Source organism: Arachis duranensis, chromosome 10, assembly GCF_000817695.3.
Source record: "Arachis duranensis cultivar V14167 chromosome 10, aradu.V14167.gnm2.J7QH, whole genome shotgun sequence".
NCBI classification, from domain to species: Eukaryota; Viridiplantae; Streptophyta; class Magnoliopsida; order Fabales; family Fabaceae; genus Arachis; species Arachis duranensis.
This window is the reverse complement of record NC_029781.3, coordinates 13,430,492-13,436,670: the sequence shown is the minus strand read 5'-3', so window position 1 is coordinate 13,436,670 and position 6,179 is coordinate 13,430,492. Positions and strand designations below refer to the sequence as shown.

Below are 6,179 nucleotides of genomic sequence, written 5' to 3'. Positions count from 1 at the left end.
TGAAGAATCTTTAGTCAGATGCCCTTTATGGTTTAGCTTGTTTATAAGCTTTGGATTATCTGGAGGAAGTTCTAGGATTGCCTTTGGCTTTCCTCTATTGTTATGTATTATATATGTGGAAGCTGTTATCATGCTGCGAACCTCTGGTTCTCACCCATGCGGATTTTGTGCTTTTCAGATGCAGGACGTGAGGCTTCTCGCTGAGGCATACTGGAGACTTCTGGTTTAGCGAAGATCCTTTGTTCTCGGGACTCTGTTTTGGTTTATATGTTTTGCTCAGATACTTTTATCTCCGTTAAATAATACAAACTGTGATGACTCCTCTTATAGGAGATTTGGAGAATAGATTTTATGTATTTGTGTCCCTTTGGGTTTCCTTTGGGGTTTTCCTTATTTTATCATATATATATATTGCTATGCTCGGACCGGTTATCTTCGCAGCTGGATTTTGAGTCTTGATATTCCTGTTTTTGACACTCCTTTGCATATATATAATCTCGCGTTGGTTTATCCTTGTTCGTTACACTATCGATCAGAGTGTTGCGATTTTTGTTTACCCTTTTTTTCTACAAAGGCTCCTAGTTATAATCAATCATTCCTACTACTATATGTACTAAAATTTTATTTAGAGGTCCTAATACCTTGCCATCTCTGAATTATGACTTAAGCATAAGACTCTGTATGGTAGGGTGTTACAATTTAACCAACAAAATACATTTAAATGTGTTTCAGAACTAAAAAAAAACATCAATACCGCTTTAGTTTGTTGGAAATGATATCATGGTTAAAAAATTCCTATGTCAATGAAAAAATTTTTGTGTTACAGTAAAAAAAATTTTAATAATATTTTTCTTATAAATTCTACTCAATTGAAAATTCTCCCTCCTCTTCTTCGTCATCCTCATCATCTTCTTCTTCTCCTTTTTCTTTTCCTTCTTCATTTTCTTCTCTTGTTTCACCTTCTCTTAATTATTCTTGTTTCACCTTCTTAACATGAATAAAAACAAGAATGAAGAGAAGAAAAAAAAATCAAACATAGAAAAATAAAAAATGTTTCAATAACTATTACCTAAATTTTTTTTATTTTATTAGTTTAATATTAATGGTAATTAATTATAGTAGAAGTACATAAAGAATACGTAAGGTTAATTATAATAGAAATACATGTTTTGTAGTTAACCTTACGTATTCTTTATGTACTTCTACTATAATTAATTACCATTAATATTAAATTAATAAAATAAAAAAATCTAGATAACAATAATCAGATGAAAAAGGAAAGAAATAAAAAAACACAGCAACAACAATAATGAAAGAATGACAATGACAAAAAAATATCGAAAAAGAAATACATAATTTACATGCGCACATTATGTAAGTAATTTTTATTGTATTTGAACTCAGTTGACAAAAACGCTAAATATTTAATGATACCGTTAAAAATAAGACCAACCTAGCGTTTATAAATATTATGTAAACCTTATGTTATCCTCTAAAGTAATTCAAAAATATTACATGTATAATAAAAATCAGTTACGTACTAAATTATTATCGTATATTTATATATATTTAAGCATATTATTTTATTTATTTTTAATTAAATAATTAATCACAAAAATAATCAAATTTACGATAATAAAATAATCAAATAATAAAACTATTTTATAATAGCATAATAAAAAAATTATGAATCACTAAAGATGTATTTTGTATACGATGACTAATTTTTTTATACATATAACATAATTGAATTTTGTAAATTAAGCTAAATTGACTCAATTATTTAATCCATGTAATTAAAATTATGACTATCCAAAAACTATTATAAAATGCATGTCAAAATTAATAAAACTATAAATTAACTAATATGTATTTAGCCAATAAATATAATTTTTCTATATTCATCTAAAAGATCATGAATTCGAATCTCCCTATCTTTAGTAAAAAAAAAAACTAATATATATTTAAGAGTACAAATTAAGATTATCAATTTGATTTTTTTATAAAAAAAACTTATAAAATTAAGTTTTTAATATATTTATTTGTTAATAACTATTTTTAAATAAGGTTACACATATATTTAATACTTATTCAGTCATGACTATTAAATTAAAGCATTATTAAAAATTAATAATAATAATAATATTTATGAAAATTATTTACGAAAATTATTTTCTATTTATCAAAACCATTCACGAAAACATAAACCAAATCAATATTATTAAATTTTGTCTTTCTGATACATATTTAGACATAACCAAATCAATATTATTGAGTAAGAAATAACTGAATCTATGTGACAAATGAAAATGATTGAGAGTAAATTTATTATTTGTGACTCAAATGAAAATGATTGAGAGCAGATTTGTCATTTGTGACTCATATGCGCACTCTTATGTTAATGAGTTTTGCATGATGTGATGAAGAACAGAATCAGATTAATTTTGGTGAGTGTACGAATGGATAGATAGATTCCGTACCACATATAATATAGTTCAATAAATATAATATTAACACGTAGTGACCAATAATTCGATGATGAAGGAACAAGGTTGAATGGAATGTGTGTAGAAGAGAAAATTATTCCCATTCTCTAGAGAGATGAGTTACTTTAATGGTATAAAAAATATAAACATGATTTTGAAATAGTAGCTTATGTAACTCAAAATAAGAGAGATTGAATGATGAAACCTGGCACATATTAGTTAAAATAAATAGTTATTTTTTATTATAAAAAATTTGAACGCTTATAAAATTGATCATAAAAAATTAATATTATATTTATATTATCACAATAATTTTATTTTGACAAAAATATTTCCTTGTTAAAATTTTGTTAATTCCGAAGAAAAATACATAAAAATCCTAAATTGCTTGTTTAATCGTCTTCTTCAACATTTTTTATTAATCAACTCAGTTTAAATTTTTGTGTGTCACCCAATTGTATTAACCATAAAAAATAGGATTAACTAATATTTGTCTTTAAAGTGCATGATAAAGGTATAAATTAAGAATATTTTATAAAAAAATACAAAATTTAAACTCCCAATGTATTTATTAAAATAAATTATTTAAAATTTTCTATTATTAGTAATCTTAATTTATACTCTTAAGACACATATTAATTAAATTATACAAAATAAGCATTTACTTGAAAATAAAAATAAGTATATCAGAATTAAAACAATAAATACCGAAGAATAAAAGCAAAATAAGAAAAATGATATTACCAGAGGAAATGGGTGTAGGGATTCATCAGTAAATTGCTATGACCAATTATCATTTGTTTTAAGAATAGTTGAAGGTTTGAAGATGGAGTTACCAAGCAATGTAAAAAATGTGCACACTGAAAGAGAAGATCCTTCTCAATTCATCACACATAGAGCTAAAGATTTTGTTACTAGCATGAAGGAAATTGAGCATAGATTCTTTCGTGCTTTTGAATCTGGAGAGAGGTTTCTAGGCTTTTAGAAGCTAACAAAATTATGGTTGGATATTCTGAATTCAAAGGTGATTTGTTACTTAATTCGAGTTATATGTTTAATGTCACAAATTGCAGAATTTTGTTGGTTGGTAATATTTTAAGCCTAATTATGAATCTAAGTGCTGATATTCAAATTATTTAGGGAAGCTTTCTGCAATGGCATTGTTAAGAGCTTTTCGTTCTGTTTTCCATGGAGGAAAAGTGGGACCTCTTTCTAAAGGTAAGATCTTCTTTCATTTCTAGGAACTGTGAAGTGAAATTGATTACACCGGTGCTAGTTAATATATGGATAGTTTAGTTTTCAGAAAAATTTTCTTATAGATATAAGTGTAATATTTTATGTTTCAGTAGAGTCACCAAATTTGGTGGAATAAGTAAAATAGTAAATGTATTTTAAATAGGTGAATACTTTGATACATAGAAAAATTATACAGAGATATAGAATTGTAGCTTCTTTTTGTATCTCTCTACATTCTTACTTTTTACTCTATATCAGAATCATCACCTTTGCGTAAGAATTCAATCAAATTCCTCTTTATTCAGAAAATAAGAAATGCAGCGAAGCAACTTTTTTCACCTAATATTAATTATTTTTTTAAAACTATTTTACTTATTTTAAATTCTAATCCTAAATTATAAATTCTTAATATTGTATTGTAAATTATAAACTCTAAATCTTAAAATTGATTAACATGGACTAACTAAAAATTAGTTGTTTATACTTTTTCTTATAGAATATATATTATATATTATTTTTAAGATTTAGGTAATAATATACTCTTTGTCTTTATGTTTTGAGATTATGTTATTTGAACAACTAAATCATGAGAATAAGTTTCAAACTATTTGTATTGATTATTACCTAAAATTTTTCTAGAATACACAATTTTTATTGGTGGTCAAAATATTATTTCCTATATATTTTATAAAATACAACATTAAACATTATGTGAATATAACATTAAATTGTCTCAAAAAGTTTAAAGAGATCATTGTCATTTGAACAAACAAAAAGGAGTCACCAAATATTTCATCAAATCATAAGTAATGTTAGTGTAATTTGCCTAAAAGAGCTCTGTATTCTTTGATAATGATGTGGTAACTTATAATTAGTCAAGTAATAATACTAGTATTAATTAGCTCATAAATTGTTAGTCATGCATCGCAGATTAATTAAGATGTGGAGGGCTATGCTTGAGTGCCATCATGCTCAATTCATTACAATTTCTTTGGCATATCATTTAAGAAGCTCAACAAGAACCATAGAAGCCGATGCTAGCAGAGAGATCCTAGCGCAACTTCTAGAAGAATTCAAGTGCTTTGGCCTAAGCTTCGATAATTGGATTAACAGCCATACCTCATACGTCGAATCTCTCAATGGATGGCTGCAAAACTGCGTATTACAGCCCAGTGATCGTTCTAAGAATAGAAGGCGGCCGCTCTCCCCTCTCCGTGTCTTGCCCCTCCGATATTTGTTCTCTGCCGTGATTAGTCTTCAGGGATCAAGGCATTGCCGGCCGAGGATCTAAGCCGCACAATCAAAGTCTTTGTATCCGAGCTGTGCCGTGTCATGAAGCAACAAGAAGATAAAGAACTACAAAAGAAACAGAATTTAAGTGGTGAATTAAACAATGAAAAAACAAAGAGCAAACATAATACTATTGAGGATACTAGTGAAGATGACTATGCATATTTGTGTTGTATACATGAGAGCCTAACCAAGGTTCTTAGTCAAATGACTATTTTTTCCAAGGCATCACTGAAGATGGTGTGAAGATGTTAAGCAAAAGAGGCAGGCAGCTCAAGCTGCTTATCATAATTGCAAATCTGTTAGGACTGGAAAATTTTAATCCTCAGTTTGTTTGAATGGGGTTGTACATTCATGAAATATTAGTGTCAAATACCAAAACATAAAAATAAGAAAAAAAAGCATGAAAGAACAAAATGAAAAAATTAATTTTTCTGTTAATTATTAGTGAACTACTACTTGTTACCTGGTGTGTGAGAGGAAATTAGAGACTGTTTAGACTTTTGAGCTTTGGAATTGTAAAATTGTATAATGATTTATGCAATTTTGGTAATTATTTTTATTTTCTAAATGTTGTTTGATGGTTATAGTTAAACTTGAGAAGGGGAGTTGAATCAAGTTGGCTTAAAACTTAAAGTTTCAAACTCTGTTTCAGTAGTAACTCGAGTTGCAAGAGATTATTTCATTTTATCTCATGTGCAGAATAAGTAAAGAGTAGGGAAGAGAAGATGAAGGTCAGCATGTATCCTGGTCCGGATTCTTTGTGCAATGAATTCTACGTCCAATCTCCACCACAAACCATGGTAGAATTTTCACTAAAACTCACAGATTACATACACCAATACTATTGAATTACTCCCTAATTCAACTAGTATCTGGCCCTAAGCTTTCTTCACCAAAGCTTAGCTTTCCATAGTGTTGTCCCAACTAGGAAGGGGAATCTAAACAGATTTAAACTTACCAAGTGCTTACCCAACTTGGCAAGGGGAACTAAATAACTAATCCTAGTTCAACAACTCAATACATCAGAAATCTATGGCTATTCTGCATCACTCATGTCTTTTCTCTCTTGGCTATTCAACCTCTCAATATTAGCCTTTTCAAAATAGAAAATGACACAAGACAACCATAACAAAAAGATCAGAAATTAAGCTTGAGTAGAAGAAA

At 27.9% G+C, this 6,179-nt stretch overlaps 1 pseudogene; it reads left to right on the top strand.

Moving 5' to 3' along the window:
* Nucleotides 1-4,641: 4,641 nt before the first annotated feature.
* On the top strand, nucleotides 4,642-5,334 carry LOC127742829 (uncharacterized; annotated as a pseudogene).
* The last annotated feature ends 845 nt before the right edge of the window (nucleotides 5,335-6,179 follow it).